The following is a 19,252-nucleotide window of genomic DNA, read 5'->3' on the forward strand; positions in this document are numbered from 1 at the left end:
GCCTTCTCATCTTAGGCTCCTCTTGTCTTTCATGGGAACCTTCCTCTATGTCTCTCAGCTTTACATGAGCACCAGTAAAAATTCCCGTGATCAGTCATCTGCCTTCATTCTTGCTTCATGGCTGTCCCACCTCCCTTTCCAGCAATCCTTCTTCCAGATAAATCATACCACTTCTTGTAGGCAAGTCACCCTTGAGAACTGGCTTCAGCCACTTGCTTATCCTCCTTGTTCTTTTGGGGAGCCTGGAGTTTTGATTCCTTGCAGAGTCTATTGTATCATGATTTGCAGTCATACAACCTCATCAGAAGAATATTGGTATTTTAAAAATGTGTTTGTTTCAGGGAGAAATTGGGGATTATTGAATTTTCTAAATGAAACAAAGGCCTAACCCGTTAACCGTCTTCCATGTCTATCCCTGCTATATCAACAAATGTACATAGACAAATGCATCCTTGTACCAAGCAACATATTAATGCCTCAAATGAGTTTTTGCACCTTGTAGGCAGTGCTTTCAATAGAGTTGTGATTTCAAGGATGAGATTACATTCTTTCCTGATACAGAATGCAGGGTGCTAGGTGGAAGAGAATATAAAGCTCTGGATCTGCAGTCAGGAAGATCTGAATTCAAATTGATTCAAAGACTTAAGTGCTGTGTGACCTTGCACAAATCCTTAACCCAGGAGTGGGCCATATGTGGCCTCGAGGCCCCAGGTTCCGTACCCCTGTAACCTTTCTCAGCCTCAGTTTCCTGACCTGTAAAGTGAGGATAAATAGTGGTTTCTGCCTCATAGGGTTGTTATGAGGTTCAGATGAGGTAACATATGTAAAGTGCCATGTAAACCTTAAAGAGATATATCAACATTAACTATCGTTAATATTTGCAGTAGTGCTTTTTATCCCTTTATCCCTAGGGCATGGCACACAATAGTCACTTACTAAACATTGATTGATCTAAGGGAACAGAAATGTGATGACCTTTCATGCATCCATTTCACAATTCAAGTAGAACATTTTGGAAACCCAAGTAGATAAGATACTTAAGCAAGCCATGATTTCATCAACATGGTTACTTTTTTGTCAAAGCAGATAGTGATCCCTCTGGAATAAGAATTCTTTCTTAACCTTTTATATGTCATGGATCCCTTTGGCAGTCTGGTGAAGCCTATGAACCTCTTCTCAGAATGGAATTTTTAAATGCATAAAATAAAAATGCATAGGATTGCAAAGGGAATAAATTGTATTGAAATAGAACAATCCAAATACACTTAAAAATAAGTTCATGGGCCCCAGGTTAAGAACCCCTCCTCCAGGACTTGAAAGAATCCCGGATCACAAGGAGTTTATATTCCAATTGGGAAGATAATAAGCCATCCAAAGATATGTAGAGCTTAAATACAAATACGTACAAAATAATTGAATGCAAGACACTATGGGAGGGAAGGCAAGAGCAGTTGGTGGGATCAGGAGAGTATATATGTACTTGTCAGTACGTAAAAGTTCTTTTTGTAACCTCCAAATAAAGTGTTATGCTCTCTAGGAATCCACTTGATCTATCTACTTCTTCTCCTCCTCCTCTCCACAAAAAAGAGGAAAAAAACGATAGTTATAACAAATTATTTGATGAGCTATCTTCCAAAACTAAATTGATTCAGATCTATATGTTGTCGAAAAAAATCCAAGGCTTAGAGAAGATTACAGTGTTTATAAATCAAAAGCAGTTACATCTATTTGTAATGGCATTTGGTTAAGAAAAAAAATAAAGTGGCTGATTTGACAGTCCATAGGATAGATTTCAGGCCACTGCAAATATAAAAAGCAGGCAAGATAGTAAAAGCACAAAGAGGAGGTTTTATCATGGAAATTCTAAAGCCCCCCTTCACTGTTGCAATGCTATGGAAAGCAGCCATGATTATCAGTCGAGAAAGCCAGCACAGCAGTTGATAATGACAGGTACTTATGTAAATAGATTTTAGAACCCAGGCGGTTGGGGCTCTAAAGGAAAAAAAAAAGTCCACACTGAGTGGGAAGGAATCTGAGAAGCTGCAGCAATAGGAACACGGAGAGCGTTTTCTGTATTCCACACGTAAACAAAGGACTTTTTTCATTTAGGCTGGTCGTTTGGGGTTCTAGAGGTTTTCATTTCTCTGGCTCATTTCCAGAAATAGCTATCTCCTATTACACATGGTATAGTGAAGAAACTGTTGAGTTTCAAATCAGAAGGCTTTTGAGTCCTGGCTTTGATGCTTGTTAGAGGGATAACCATAGATAAGTCACTTAGAGGGCAGCTAGGTGGCGCCATAGTGCACAGAGTGCCAGGCTTGGAATCAGGAAGACTTCTCTCTCTGAGTTCAAATCTGGCCTCAGACACTTACTAGCTAAGTCACCCTGGGCAAGTCACTTAACTCTGTTTGCCTCAGTGTCCTCATCTGTAAAATGATCTGGGGAAGGAAATGGCAAACCACTCCAGTATTTTGCCAAGAAAACCCCAAATGGGGTCATGGAGAGTCAGACATGACTAAACAAGTCACTTTAGACACTGCAGGCGGCAATTTCTTCATCTGTAAAATGGAGAGGAAAAAAAAAACAAACAAAAAACAAACACTTGCATCACTCCATAGAACTATTGTGAGGGATATATACCTTATGACTCTAAACGAGTGCTATGCCATATCACTTGTAGCCACAGTCTAATCTAATTAAGTCCCATAATCAGTTAATAATTACCTACTGAACAAGGTACTGTGTGAGGCACTGGACGTAGAAAGCTTTTTTTTCATAGCCCCTGCCTTCAAGGATATTACATTCTACTACTAGAGGTTTGGAGAGGAAAAGATGTAATATATAAACGTAATTATATGCACACTAAATTTAGGAAGGAGAGAGCTTTGATGACCGTGCAATCATAAAAACCTACCCCAGAAAGTGACACATAATTGAACCTTGAAGAAAGCTAGGGATTTTTAAAAAATTAATTTGTTTGTTTTTACTTTACAATATTCAGTTCCACAAGTTTTTGAGTTTTAAATTTTCTCCCCCTCCCTCCACCCCCCCCCCCAACAGCATACAGTTGGATATAGGTTCTACATATACATTCATATTAAACATATTTTCACATTAGTCATGTCATAGAGAAAAACTAGAATGAATGGGAGGAACCATGAGTAAGAAGAAACAAAGCAAAACAAAACAAAAGAGAGAGAAAGCAAATGGTATAAAGCTAGGCATTTTAAGAGACATAAAGGAGTGGGTAGCAGACAAAACTAAAGTAACTCCATTTTTTCTGTAGTTTCTTTATTTTGCCCTTAATGCTGCTTGTTTTGCAGCCTCGATCCTGTCTGTGACCTTCCTTACTGCTGAAACAGCAAGGGTGGTATTCTATTAGGGCAGGGTTATATAAGAGATAACTAATCTGAAAGAGAGCTTTTCCTTTTACTAGCCCCAGAACAGGCCTTGTCTAGTTAAGAGATACCTCATACCTGGTTCACCTCCTGCCTAGATTGAAACCTCTACAAACTTTGTCTCTTTCTTCCTTTGGACAGATGGGGTTCCCTTGCTGGTGAACTTGGTATAAACCCTCACTGGTTCCTAAATTTTGGTTTGGGTTTAAGTTTGGTTTTGAGTTTAGTTGTGATTCTGGTTTGTTCCAGCACTGACAATTTTACCCACAGATATGTTCTAAGCATCATCGGGTCAGTGTGAGCAAAGGAAGTGGGAGATGAAATATCAAGTTCAAGGAAAAGCTAGTAAATCAGTTCAGCTGGAAGTTAGAATGTCTAAATCTGAAAAAGCAGCTTGGAGCTAGATTTAAATGGCTTCATCTCCTTCTTTCCCTCCTTTATGTCCTCTTTCTCCTCCTCATTGTCTTCTTCCATCTCCTTTTTCTCCTCTTCCTTTTGTTCTTCCTCCTCTTTCCTTTGCCCCAATCATCACCACTACCATCATGAAAGTAAACTCTCCAGAATAAGTTTTTCTATATCCTTTAATAAGTTGAATGATGCTGTTAATGATAATCTTATCAAACCATAGATCTTGAAATGCCCTTCAGCCAGCAAAAATGGAGTCTCTCCTGTTGTGACGTGGAACATCTTGTTTTTCCTTTTTGAACTTGCAGATTGGTAACATATCTAGATTATTTTTGATAACTTCCTGTTAACTAGGCTACTTAAGTGGCAAGAATATTATATATTACAATGATTTTGAATTTTTTTAGTGGCTACCGTCTTTGGATTCAGACATCAAATTCCATTAGATGCCAGGGCTATTAATCTAGTATCCATGAATTTGTGTGTGTATGATTATACATACATATGTACATATATATGTATGCATGTATTATATATTATAACTATTTTATTATAATTGGTTTTCTATGTAATCCTGTGTGTTTTATTTTCATGTATTTAAATGTATTAGTCCAAGAAAGGGTCAGTAGGTTTCAGCAGAATGCCAAAGGGGTTCATGACACAAAAATATTAAGAATCCCTGCCCTAAAGTCATTCTCTGATGTCTCTTCCTGTCATGGCAATGACCCTGAGTTCTCAAAGGCTATGCCAGTGGAATACAATAGCAGCTCCTACCACGTTGCAGAGATTTTGGTTGATAGACTGTGCCTAGCAGTCATTTGAAGACCAGTAGCTAAGTACAGAGATGCTCATTTTCAGAAGCCTGGTCCTCAGATAACGATTTTATTTTTCCCTTACCACAAAAATTCATAAAGAACATTTAGTAAGATGTAGACATCTGCCTTGGGGGAGGGGGCTCACTTACTAAAGAAGTCACAGAGCCTTGAGGTATAGTGCAGTTTAAGCACATAGTAGGCACTCAATCAGTGTTTGGCTTGGTCAATTAAACTGGGTCAGTTTAATCCATGATCTCTGGTATTTTCTTTCTCCCTATTTCTTAGCAACTTTTCAAGCCACTGCCTTTCCCTTTCAGTGACCAACAGCCTTTGTGTGCTGAGTAAAGGCTGGCCATTTAATCTCCCACAAATGTAATTACAAAGGGAAATCTGTTGCTGAAAGTTGCAGTGGCAGCAAAAACAAACAAAGCCCCCACCCCACCATTTCCAGATCTGATCTCCCAACCCCTCGCCACCCCTGGGCAGGCACACATGCACACACACAAATAGGATCACAGATTTAGAACTGAAGCTGACCTTAGAAGTAATTTAATCCAAAATTCTCATTTTATGTGTGAGGAAATAGAAACCTAAAAAGGGAAAGTGACTAGTCCAGTGTCAAAGGGATAGTAGATAGAAGGTTAGAATTCAAACCCAGGTGCTCTATGGCTAAATCCAACACTTTTCTCCACTTTGTAACATTCCTTCCTCAATGTAATATTATTATATTGTATCATATCTTTTCCTATTGTATCATATCTTACTCTATCATATCAATGTTATGTCACGTTCAATTTTTATGTTATGTTACATTATGTTATATCATTCTAATTGTGTCAATTAAAATGCTATATCATGCTAGTATACTTGGACAATATAATATTATTAAAATATAATGATCCCAAACTATGCAAGATATTTGGGGATTTTCTAGTGTTAAAATATTATTTGTTCCTCTACTTTGCACAAATAGTGGAGGCAAACAATAATAGTTTGGCAAAGAAAATTTAATAGTGTGACCCAGTGTATAGAGTGCTGCTGGACTTGGAGTCTGGAAGACTTGAGTTCAAATTATTTTTCAGGTACCTACTAGCTGTCTGACACTGAGTAAGTTATGTAACTTCTCTCAGCCTCAGTTTCCTCATCTGCAACATGCTGATAATGATAAGCACCCACTGCACGGGGTTGTAAGGATTAAATGAGACAGCATATGTAAAGTGCCTTGAAAACTTTGAAGTGCCCTATGAATGCTACCTTCCCCCCTTCTTTGTAACAGGGTTTGAGGAGAAAGGACATTTTTAGCAAACCGTGTCAGAGTAGATATTAACTCTATATAGCTACATTCCCGACAAATGTGACTTGATCCATATTATCCTCAAATACCAGTAATAAGCTGTGATATGTCTAACAGCATCCTATACTTTAGTCCTAATACTTCTTTGGAATGTGATGTCTGAATTATGTTCCTGGAAACTCACAAATCAGGATCATAGGGCTCATTGTGTGTATGAGGAGCCGTGCCTTTGTTAAGAAGAGGGCTAGGATACTGAAGTAATTCAGAGAGGCTTCTGGAAACATCTTTCCACTCTGTCGGGTTCTTCAGATGCCTCTCAGGTTCAGCAAGGATAAGTCACATGAGTTTAAATCGGACTCATATTTCTAGAGCAGTTTTACTTACCGTTTCATTCCATAGTTGTTCACCCTTAAGCAAAGATCCCTTGACAACTTACCTTTTTTTTCCAAAGCTGAATTCTAATATGGTTGGGCAGGTAAAATTCTGTCTTCATTTTATTCTGCAAGATTGTCAAAAAAGCATCAATAATACTAGCACCTTTCCAGGGTCCGGCAGATTTTTGAGAGGGTAAAGTCATCTTGGAATAGTAGAGAGCATAGACTCTTGTTAGCATCTAATGCACTTGCCTTCTGAGGCGAGATAACAAAAATACATTTAGGTTCATAGGATTTGGAGCTGGAAGGGACTAATAGTTTGATCCACACATTTTACAGATAAGGAAAGTGAAACCTAAAGGTATGAAGTGAATGGCCCAATTAAAACAGCAAAATATTTTTCCTCAGGGAAAAAATAATAAAATAACCCAGCAATACAAAATATCATTCCGGAATATGGAAATATTCAGTTGCCAATTTGTAGCCTCATAATTTATATACTATTCAGTAATGGGCTGATGTGCAGGGAGCAAACAAGGCTCTGCTCCAGGGTGCTAATGTCTGGTGGGGCAAGTAAGGGGGAAAAGTGTGCTTTTTATCAGTGGCTGTTTCTTCCCCACAATAACCAATCTCCCCCTTACCTCGTCTTCTTACCCTCCATCATTTACTGCTCTATAGACTAACCAACCCCTTCCTGGCCACTGCCCTGGAGTCCTCTCCTGACTGTGTTCGCACAGGGCTCTCTTGTCCATACAACCCATATGTGTGAGTGTAAACACCTGTTTCAAGTTCCAGGCCTAAGCACTTTTTACCTGCTCCCCTTCCCCCCAAAAAAACCCCTATTTTTTACTGAGGTGAAAATTAGTTATATCTGGGTTATCATCATACTTTGACAAAGACCACACGATGAGCGTGGACCTGGTCCCTGAATAGGTTTGGAAAAAAGATGACCCTTAGCTAGATTCTCCCACCACCAAAAAAATCATAGTCTTCCCATTACACATCATACATCAACAAAGACTTTCATTCTTCCTTCTGAACTGACAGTTCAGGGTGGGGCTGTATGCTGAGAATGAGATCATTCAGCTCTTTTCCCCTATTGCTATAAATAGATATGACTCTTACTATCCTTTCTATAAATACATGCAAATATATGTATAAATATGTGTGTATGTATATATACAACAGCCACATGTGTGTATATATGTATATGTGCAGATACATATATGTAAATATATACACATGTGTATATGTGTTGTGTGTATATATACGTACGTACACACTCACACACATTTCGTGTTCTTGGGTGCTAGGGATAGGGGATGGAGCATTGAAAGGGGAATTGAACACTATTTCCCTTTTCTTGGGTGACTTTTCCATATCCATTAGAGAGAGGGGATGCTATCACTACAAGAGAATATGCAGACAGTGCTCTAAAATACCATTCCACTCCTGTGTAGAGGTCATGCTATAACACCTTATAGAAGAAAGGAGGATGTCAATGTGTAGATTGAAATTCACCCCACATATTTTCTGCAGATTGTGAAGGTCATGGAACAGCAGTTTGTAACAGCAACTTAACCAAATTTCCTGGGTAAGAGTAGCACATGGGATTGTACTCTGACATTGAGAGACAGCACATTGGAATTGGAAGTACCATGTATTTGGAGTCTAGAGACTTGGGTTCCACTACTTTGTTCCTGTGTAACCTTGGGCAAGTCACTGAGTATCTGAGTTTCAGTTTCTTTACCTATAAAATTGGGGGGTTGGACTGGATCATCTCAACTTTCTTTCTGCTTCTAAATCCCTAAGTGAAGTTACTTCTCTATTGACAGTGAAATCAATGAACAAGAGAAGGGGAGTACATTAACTCCAAACTATAAGAGCCCTTCTCAGAGCCCTCATTTCCATAATCTTTAGAGACCTCCATTCATGGGAAAGACAGTTTCTTGCCTTGAGTGTCCATACAAGAGACATTGTTGTAGATTGGATAGAGTCCTGAATCTATGCTTAGGAATATCTGGGTTGAAATCCTTCTTAAGCAGGCTTTGTGTTCCAGGACAAGTCACTTACATCCTCTGAACCCCAATCTCTTCATATGTAAAATGGGGATAATGCCAGTACAAATCTCACGGCATTGTTGTGAGGCTTGAGTAAGATATAGAAAGTGCTTTGCAAACCCAAACATGTCAACCAGCATCATTACATGTCCCAGATGGCCATGTATGAGCTTTGCCTTTTGGCAATACATAAACTCTGTGTTTATTAGTATCAATATCAAATTAGCAATCAGCATGTACAGGTTTTTTAACTTTAGGAAGAATGGGATAACAGGATTGGAGAAGTGGGGGAATGGGAGAGGGGAAGAGGGAGAGAGAAAGGAAGGAGGGAAGAGGGAGAGAGGGAGGGAGGAAGGGAGAGAGGGAGGGAGGAAGGGAGAGAGGGAGGGAGGAAGGGAGAGAGGGAGGGAGGAAGGGAGAGAGAGAGAGAGAGGGAGGAAGGGAGAGAGAGAGAGGGGGGGGTGGGTGGGGAGGAAATATAGGCAGCTCTGATCAACATCGTAGGCTGGAGATATCAGGGATGCAAGCCCTGCATACAATCTTGCCTTCATATGCCATAACCAAGTATTGGCTCCTCCTCTGGACACATAGTGCTTCTTTTGTCTGGATCACACATTTTATATTTTTCTTTCTTTATCTTTTTTAACACTCAGCTCGTGTTCCTTCTTCTATGAAGCCTTCCTGGGTCGTTCTAGCTTGAAATATTATTTCTTTTTCAAAACTTTATACAGTACTTTGTACCTTTCCTACACACTTACCTTGTTCTATTTTTTATTATTGTTTTCCATGAATTTCCATGGGTTAGTTACTTCTTTACTTTCCTGCCTCCACAAGAGCATAATGCCCATCTACGCAAGGATCACACCTTATTGATTTTTTTCTCTTTCCTCTTGCCAGGAGGATATTCTGCATATAGTATGTGCTTAATGAATATTAATTGAATTGAATGTTACTCAGTTTATATGCCCTACCTCCTCTCCTGAACTGTAAGCCCCTTGAAGACACAAGCTAGGGAAGTGTATTTTATATTTTTGTCTTCCTAAGAGTCTTGTATTCCTTCATTAATTATTTAATAAACATACAATATTGTTGATTAATCACAGTTGATGAATAAGACATATCCAGTGAATTAGTGCTTAGAAAATTTTTCTTGACTTAACTAAAATTTAGCCTGATACTTCAATAATGGATAATTCAATAAAAAAATAAACATTTTGTGAGTTCCTACTATGTGCAAATCCCTATGCTGATACATTGATAAGATTAAAGACATGCAGAAATCATACTAGTTTATGAGTTACAGAAGCCTGTAGCTAATGATGGATATAGTGCTCTGTAAATTACATTTTGACTGGAAAGAAATTCAATTAAAATATATATATTTAAACTTCTGTTCTTAAAGCATTTGCTTCAGACTCTCAGACTGCTTTTTCAGTCATTGTTAATATCAGGTAATGAATATCTGATTATATTTTTCTATAGTGGGTCCCTTAGCAGCGGGTAGAATCTCATTGTTTCGGCATCTTTCACATAATATTTTTGGGGACATGTCCCTTGAGTTTTGCTGTCATAAAACAAAAAAAATTGCTTTTTTCAGTTACAAGATTTTTTACCTCTTTGGGTAGTAAAAAGAGCTCATGGAATGTCAGAAGCAGCTCCTGAAATTGGGAATTCTCTAGAAAAAAAATAGTGCAGAGGCTTTAGCATTTTAAATCAATGGTGTAGGCCATTCTGTCTATTACAGGAGAGTGTGTGTTCTGTACCCAGCCCTTTTTATCCGACTCACATTTCTTGTGAGACATTTCCTATACCTCTCTGACTAGAGCTTATTATCATAGAAACATTACACAACATTGTTTTCTCTCCTTTTTTACAGGATCCAGTAGCCACCCCAACATTGGTGGCACGGTAGGTTTCATTTCTGCATTCCACTTTGGACAGTCTGACTATAAATCTGGGAATGGTCTTTTTAAACTGCCCATTTGGCAAAGCATCCATTCTGGCACAAAAAGAACTTTTGAATAGCAGCAAGTCATCACAAGCTCTGCTCAAACATAGGGCCCTGTGCCTTTCTCCGGCAGAGCCCCAGAGTATTTGTGACTCAGGGAATGAGAGAACAAATCTGTTTCTGGTATGCATTTGTCTCAGACCAGCTCTTTCCCGAGTGAGTATCTGGCTGCGGTTCATGGTTGTTTGCAGGATGGAGGCAACTTACAGAATCAAATAAGTCTGGTTACTTTTTACTTTAATTTTATGTCTATGTTTTACTTTTATTCTTTATTTTATTTTGCTTATGTTTTCGCTTTTATTTTACACATATATGTATACATATATATTACATAATATATACATAACAAACAGTATTAAATAGCAGTACAGCCAATTTAATTTTCTTTGCAACTACATATATTTGAATAAATGGATTTCCATGGATGCATCAACATAACTTTTTCATCATTTTTACTCTCCATCAGTATTCTTGGTCTGTCTATTCATTCCCACTAACTTTTCTTCTTATGTGGTTAGAGTGTACACTCCATTCTTCCCATTCTCGTTTTTTCTTCTCTACCTTATGTTATTCCATAAAGGTATTGCCAGCTTTTTTATATTCCTTGCATTCTTTGATGATTTCCTTTCTGTGATATGCAGGCTTGCACATCTGTATGGCCCCAGGGTTGGGGATAGCAAGAAGTCTAGCACACACATGAGGCTAGGCCATGAGTACGGCCTAGTATGGCAAAGTATAAGAAAAATTCTTGTAGTGATTATTACTGTTTATTAGTCGATATGAAGATCTTTGAAGATGCTTTTGCTGTCCTCCTTTCCTGCTTCCCTGATGACGGCAAGGGACCATCACAGAGGATACTGCAAGATGTCTGTGTGTGTCAATGCCACCCACAGAGTCAGTGCATTAAATAAAAGGAGAAGATCCTTATCTGGTGGAGGGCTGCTTATTTAGGAACTCATGAAATACTGAAGAGGCTCTTCTAAAACAGACCCTGAAGACAGTGGAAAATATTTTTAGTCATACATACATCTGTAATTCCATTTAGTGAAGATGTGCATAGATAGTTTGGCTTGCACAGCAACGCTAGTTCCTGAGTCACATAGACAGTTGCAGGACAAGGACCTGAAACCATATGCTGTCTTACTTAACCTAGGGATCTTTCCTCTTAGACTTGATGGGTTTCCAGAAGAGAAGCAATTGGAAACATGTGAGTGCCAGCTACATACCTCCTTCCTCAAGTCCAGCTTCCTCAGGCCTAGCAGAAATGGACCCCCTTACCACCTAAGGATGTCTCCCAGTGTCTAGGTCATGGTGACAAGAGATGCCTTTGTAATGTTTAGTACACCCAAATACAAAGTAGAAAGAAGAAAACTTAGGGAAAAAGCCCTTAAAATAAGCTTTCAAATAGCATATAATTTAGAGTTATTATTATCACTAGTCTAGCCTTCTCACATTATCAGTACAGAAACAGTGCCCAAGGAAAAGAAATGACTATTCCAAGGTCACACACTACATTAATGACAGAGCTGGAACTAGAATCCAGTCTTCCTGTCTCCCGGGCTAGAGCTTGTTCAGCCAGAATAAACTATCTCTTTGTGTATGGAAGGTGAATTTTAGGACAAAAAAAAGATCTTAAGGCTCATTTTAGGGTATTTCTGAATTACCCTTTCTAAAGAAACAGGATGGAATGAGTGAATTGGCTTGGCTTTCCAAATTGGGGGCAGGGGGAGGGAGCAGGAGGACAGTGAGCTGGAGGGGAGCCTCTTTGCAAAATTTGGCCGAGATGCTTGGAATTTGAACTTGGACCACTGCTGGCAGGGATACTAACCACTATTCTGATGAGCAATATTTCTGCAATTTAGTCTTCCTCCCTAAGTGTATTGCAGTGCACAGATCTTTTCTGCATCATTCTAATTTTAGAATCTCTGCTGTGGAAACAAACATATCATCTCCACTGTTTTGATGGCTTTTATGAACTGCGCCCTTCCCCCAACACACATGCACCCTCTAACCTTAAAGTTAGCAGGGAGACATTATGCTATAGTAGCAAGAGCGCTGGGCCTATAGTCCAAAGACCTAAAATCGCATCTCAACTCTGCAACTCATTTCCTCTGTGACCTTGGGAAAGTAACTCAGCTTCCTTGGGCCTTAGTCTCCTCACCCATAAAGTGAAAGGGATCATTACCCCAATGGGAAAGGTTCTTCCCGGAGCTTAGCTAAGCTAGTCTGGGATGACAGACACAAAGCCCATTGCTATGTGCGTACACGAAGCCTTTCTGTCTTGACAGGACTTAGCATAGCCAGAGTTCCACTATCACAGACTTCAGAAGTCCAGGTTCATCTTTACTGCACAGTGAGATGTCTGAGGAGATGGAAATACACTACATTATTCCACTTAAAATATAACTTTACTCATATCTCTCCTCTGCTTAAAAGCATTCAGTGGGCACATAGTATCTACTGCACAGAACAGCAGATGGTTATTTGTCCTCAAGCTAGCATGTGAGGTGATTTTTGATGTCCTTGTGAATGAGATTCTAGAAGGGTAGGTACGTATTCCTGCTGGGAAATAGCATACCCGGACATATCAATCCTTTCCCCAACTTCTTTTCACAACTCAGGTTTCCAAGGGCCTGGAATGAATTCCTATTTAGAAGAGTATTCCTAGGGAGTGTGCCCAACCATGCTTTTACTAGACTTGATCAGATTGGCTCCCCACATGCCTAAAGAAGGCAGCTACCACTGACTGCTTTTTTTCTCCTTTTCCCCCCTTTATTTTGTTTCCCCCCAATCAACCAAGAATTATTTTCTCTCCCTCTCATTACCCAACACAAAAAAATGGATATCAAAATCCTTGTAACAGATATTCAGAGTCAAGGAAAACCAAGTCATGTGCTGGTCATGTCCAGAAATATGTCTCATTCTGTATTTTGAGCACATCCTATCTCTGTCAGGTGATGAGTAACATGCTTCTTCATCAGTCTTCTAGAATTGAGCTCGGTCATTACAGCTCATTGCATGGATCAGAGTTCTTAAGTCTTTCAAAGTTATTATTGTATAAAATGAGATTTGGCTTACTTCACCGTGTGCCATTCATGCAAGTCTTTCTAGCGTCCTCTGGGGCTGCCCTCCTACTTGTGAGAGCTATTGTTAATGCTCTAGTGACTGTCTTAAGGGAATACAGTATATGAAGGGACATTTGAGGGGGTCACTCTGAAAAAGGTTACCAAGCCTGAACTGGGAAGACCAAATCCAAAGGTCTATCGTTTGTCAATCAAGGTCTTTCATACTTAGGCTTTACTCTGACCACTTTTGTTATTGTTGAGTTATTTCAATTGTGTCTGAGTCTTCATGACCCCATTTGGGGTTTTCTTGGCAAAGATACTGGAGTGGTTCGCCATATCCTTTTCTAGCTCATTTTTTACAGATGAGGAAACTTAGGAAAACAGAGTTAAGTGACTTGTCCAGGGTCACACAACTAGTAAGTGTTTGAGGCTGGATTTGAACTCAGGTTTTCCTGACTCCAGCCCTGGTGCTCTATCTACTGCACCACCTAGCTGCCCCTTTGGTACACTTTACTGTTCCCTATTCAGGCACTGGTCGTCACTGGTGGATGATATGTAAAGAAAATGAAAAGTATGGCTATTTACTAGGCATAGGTGAGAAGAATGTATGCTCCTTGAGGGTAGGGAATGATTTTCTCCCTTTCTTTGTATCCCCAGTGCTTAGCACAGCTCCTGGTAAAACACTGTAAAATACTTGCTGACAGATTTAGTACATTGGGCTGCCTTGGGAGGAAGAGAACACTTTCTTAGTTAGGGTCTCAAAGCAAAGACTTGATAGTCAAGGGTGGTGGGGTCCCTTCCAACTATGAAATTAGAGGGAAAGTGAAGTAGCAAAAAATGAGATATCCCTTTGTTAGCCTTAAGACATATATAGCCAAGTACTCATTTAATTCCCCACACCCTTACTTATAATTTGAATGTGAAAGACAGGCATATCCTACTTATTGCTAGCTGGTTCTGCAGAAAATTATAATAGTTTAAATAATATTTGCCTGATATATACCCCCAGATGGTAATGGGTACTCCCCTAAATAGCCTTTTATTTCTACATGTTGTTTATACTAAATATGTATGTTTTCCTCTGAATGTAAGGTCCTACAGGACAGGTGCTAAATACCATTTTTGGTAGTCCCAAACATAGCTCAGTACCAGACACAGTAGGCATTTCATAAATGCTTTTTGCTTGCTTGCTTAAATGTTAAAGGAGGCAGTTTGTTACATAGGAACAATGTGATGATTGGACAGTCAACCAAACAATTTTGCAGTGGAGGCTTTATTACCTTAATGATGTTGTTTGACTATTGCAAAATGCTATTTCTTCAGGCAGCATTCTAGGGGTTATCTTTAGTGATCTTCTAGCCCAATAATGACTTTCCATCCAAGTTCCTTCCATTTTACTCCTCTTCTCCTTATGCTAAGATCCAGCCATGCTGACCTTCTTGCTGATGCTCCACCTCTGTGCCTTTTCTCTGACTGTCTCTGATGCCTGGGATGCTCTCTTTCCTGACTTCCAGCTTCTGGCTCCCCTGGCTTCCTTCTAGAGGCCTTTCCGCATTCACCTCCTTTCTTTACCCTTACCACCTATGCTTCATTCCCTCCTCTACCACCCATAGACATACACTGTTTGTACCTTCCCACTTACACTGTATTTGTCTTGTATGGACTTAGTTGTCCGAACATTGTTCCCCCCTCTAGAATGTGAAATCCTTCAGAGCAAAGACAAAGGTTTTTGCTTTTCTTTGCATCTCCAGAGATTAGCACAATGCCCGGCAGATAGTAATCACTCATAAATGCTTGTGGACTGACTGACTCTTCATTTTATAATTGAGAAAAGTGAAGCCAAAAGAGGCCATATGACTTTGCTTTTCCATAGGTTTGTACGTAGCAAAGATAGGTCTCAAAAATAGGTCTTCAGGACCCAAGTTCATTTTTCTTTCCACTGCACACTGATATATTATCAAATTCAGTGAGTTAATTTGTAGCATCTCTCATTTTTTTTACATTCAGGTTCTTATTTCAAAGATGATTCTTTGTCATTGATGTACTAACTGGAATTGTTCATCCTAGGTTGGAACATTTAGCTCTAAACGTCTACTTTGGTACAAAATCCCATGGATCTCTAACATCTCTGGGCCAGCCATTACTAGGCAGTGAGCTGAGCTGATATTTAACTGTGCAAAGGACTAGCTTTCCTTGCTGTCCTGAGGGCATAGTGGGGACAAAGTAGGACAATGAGGTGGAAGGTGTGTGTGTCTTGTACCTTTCTCGTATGAATAAATATGTACACAGGTGATATGTGCATTATTCAGTAACCTTGTGGTTAATTTGCAATGGGTTTGGCTGTATTTCTGTTCCTTAAATCTAAACCTTCTAGCCTCTATGAGTCAAATGAAGCATAGAGACCTTTCTGGGGATACTGCATGAGCTGTGGTCAAACTGGCTTAGCACTCACAACCTTTCTGAATGTCTAAACCTCGGGTTTTTAATCCTTTTTGTGTGTCGTGGCTCTCTTTGGCAATCTGGTGAAGCCTGTAGACCCCTTCTCAAAATAATATTTAAAAAAAAACATAAAATACAAAGAATATCAAAGGGAACCGAAGGAAGTGAAGAGAAAGAGCTTTTTGGATGCCCTGAAATCTATCTATAGACATCTCAGGGATTCATGAAGAGCAGGTTAAGAACCCCTGTTTTCTAAGATGCAATTCATGTACCCAGCCGCATGACATTCCTTGCTGCCAAGCATTTTAAAGCCAGGCTAGCCAAAAGCTAGATATCCAAGGAAGCCTGGCCAAAGCTAGAGATCCAAGAGCCTCAAGCCAATTGTTTTTATTGCTCTTCTCCTCATTCTGCGCAGTTTGATGTAGGAGGGTTTCAAGTTCATAGGAGAGTAGCTTGTAGGCTTCTGCTGAGAGGAAGTGGTATTTAAATTTTTATTAGATATTTATGGGTCTGAAGATCACCAAATCCTATATAGCAAATAGGTTAGTTTTACTTAAAAATGATTATTTTTTCAAAAAAGGCATGAAGCTAGTTCACACATTTCCTAGAGGCTCATAATCCCATCCTTATGATTCTCTAGAATCCTACATGACCATGCTTAGCTGTTGTGCTGACATTTTGTGGCATGTGTCTAGTCTTTATTTTATTTAAAATACTAGAGGATTCTCTCTCTCTCTTTCTCTCTTTTTCTGTGTGTGTGTATGTGTGTGTGTGTCTGTGTGTCTCTGTGTGTGTCTGTGTGTGTGTCTATGTGTGTGTGTATTCCAGAAAAAGGACCACTACCACCTTTCGACAGTTTCACGAAATCATCGTTGTTGCTGGAATTATCCAAGTGATACCAAAAGAGGCCTTACAAGAAGATCCCAGAGAATCTGCTTGTAGTGATAGGGATAAGTGGCCACTTGTTGGGCGGTTCCTTTGTTTATCCCTGGGTTTTGCATATCCATTGAATCATAGCTTTCTCTAATTGCTTCTGTGGCAGCCAAAAGTTGTTGGATGGAGTTCTGTGGCAAATGGAATGCTGTCACATCACAAGACCAGTGTTTGTTTTATTAAATAGCTGCTCTCAAGGGACTTGAATATACTTCTACATCGTCTTTAGAGTTTTTTAATTTGTTATGATGCGTAATCCTTGGTTCCTGTGCCGGTTTTCCAAGCTTCTACAATCACATGCTGTAATTATCTTTATTATTGTACACTCATTTTATGCCTACCGTTAGGATGACCAGAGAAGAATCAGCTTAAACAAAACTGAAATCCATTTTGTACAGCTTAAATGCAAGAGTCACTCTCTCATGACTTTTGGTTTTTATGAAATAGTAAAAATAAAAATAGAGACTTCTGAAAGATTGTCTGTTGAAAGGAAGCAGTGTGATGCTGGGCCCTGTTGACATTAATGATTATTAAACTTTTTCTGAATGTCATGGACCCCAACTTGGACAGTCTGGTGAAGTTTATGACCTCCCTTTCAGTATAATGATTTTTTGTTGCATTCATAATTGAAGGAAATCCTAAATTTCAGTTAGTGATTAGTGAAAATGAGGATCTTTGTTTCTTCTATAGAAGTTCACAGAATTTCTGAAATCTCTCAGGTTGAGAGGCCCTGGTCTGGTGAAAGGGAGCATAGTAGAACTGAAGGGTTACCAGACCTGGAGTTAGGAGCCCTGAGTTAAGATTCTGGCTCTGACATAGACTGTGTGACCAGGAGTATGTTACTTCAACTCTCTGAGCCTCAGTATCCTCATTTGTAAAGTGAAAATAATACTGCTTTCACTATTTGTTGAACATGGTGATGTTGAGAAAATGCTTTGTAAACTTGGACATCTGCATAAGTGTGCCGTTGTTACTCTGTCATCACAAGTGTTTTTCATTCAGACCCAGAATTCTAAAGTTGGAGTGGATCCCAGTAGTCACCTAGAATGCAAACCACAACATACCTGAACATTATTTGAAGAAACCAGCACTTTGCATAGTATGTAGCACGCAGTTGGTGTTTAATAAATAATTATTGACAGATTGGCTGGAAAACTCCAGTCAGAGTGACCCCACTTTCTCCTAAGGCAGTCTATCCTATTTATATGTGCTCTAATAGGACATATTTTCTGACATTGAGCTTCAATCTGTCTTTGTACAGTATTTTTCCATTGCTGGGTTCATATAGAATAAGTCTGATCATTCATCCACATTATGGTCCTTCATATACTTAAAGGCAGTTACCATGTCCTGCCCAAGTTTTGTAAAGATTAATCATCCCCAGTTCTGTCAATGAATATTCATGTTACATGCACGTGAAGCTTTTCACTTTTTTGGTTGCTGTCCTCCAGGATGGTCTCTAGCTCATCAGTGGATTTGCTAAACTACAGTGACCAGAATGGAACACAATGCTCTAGATGTAGTCTGACTGCATCACCTCTTTAGTTCTGAACCCTCTGCCCCTCTTAATGGGACAAAAGATTGCTTTACCTTTTCTGGTGTTATATAATGCTGTTGATTCATATGAGCAAGTAGGAAATTAAAATTGTCAGAAAGCTGCTTTTTAACTATCCCTTCTTCATTTTGTTCTTGTGAGGTTGAATGTTTGAACCCAAGAGTAACACTTGACACTTATTTCCTTTTTTTTTTTTTTTTGGCAGGGCAATTGGGGTTAAGTGACTTGCCCAAGGTCACACAGCTAGTACATGTGTCAAGTGTCTGATGCCGGATTTGAACTCAGGTCCTCCTGACTCCAGGGCCGGTGCTCTACTGACTGCACCACCTAGCTGCCCCTTGACACTTATTTCAATTAACTTTTATCCTTTTGGACTTAGCTGCATGTTCTATCCATTAGGATCTTTTGAGGATCTCATTCTCTCACATAATATATTAGCTCTCTCTTTCAGTTTTGTGTTATGAGCAAACTTTATGAGTATGCCATCTACATGTTTATCCAAATCATTGATGACAATGTTACACAGTACAGGTCTGAGCATGGATCCCTGGGGCACTCCATTGGGGACCTCCTTTCATACTGCACCTATCTGGGTAAAGGCTTCAATAGCTCCAAAAATGCATCAGCACACTGTCCTCTGTATTCTTTGCTCATTCAAGTTGACATGGAATCAGGAATGCCTGTTTTTTGAGACCCGCCATTCAAGCAGCTCCAAATCCATCTAATTCTACTATCATCCCACCCATTCTATCTCTTCACAAGAAGAGCCTGAGATACTTTATTAAAGGCTTTGCCAAAATCTAGGTGAACAATAGCTGCAAAATTTTCTTTGGTATAACAATTTGGTAACCCTGTCCTAAAAGGATGTAATGTTAGTATGGTATAACCTGTTCTTGCTGAAACTAA

The 19,252-nt window shown here is 39.4% G+C and overlaps 1 protein-coding gene across 7 annotated transcripts in view; it reads left to right on the forward strand.

Annotated features, from left to right (window-relative positions):
- LDB2 (LIM domain binding 2) overlaps positions 1-19,252 on the forward strand; it is a 418,128-nt gene that overhangs the window by 101,476 nt on the left and 297,400 nt on the right. The window lies entirely within an intron of this gene.

The sequence above is a fragment of the Trichosurus vulpecula genome, chromosome 6 (assembly GCF_011100635.1).
Source record: "Trichosurus vulpecula isolate mTriVul1 chromosome 6, mTriVul1.pri, whole genome shotgun sequence".
NCBI lineage: Eukaryota > Metazoa > Chordata > Mammalia > Diprotodontia > Phalangeridae > Trichosurus > Trichosurus vulpecula.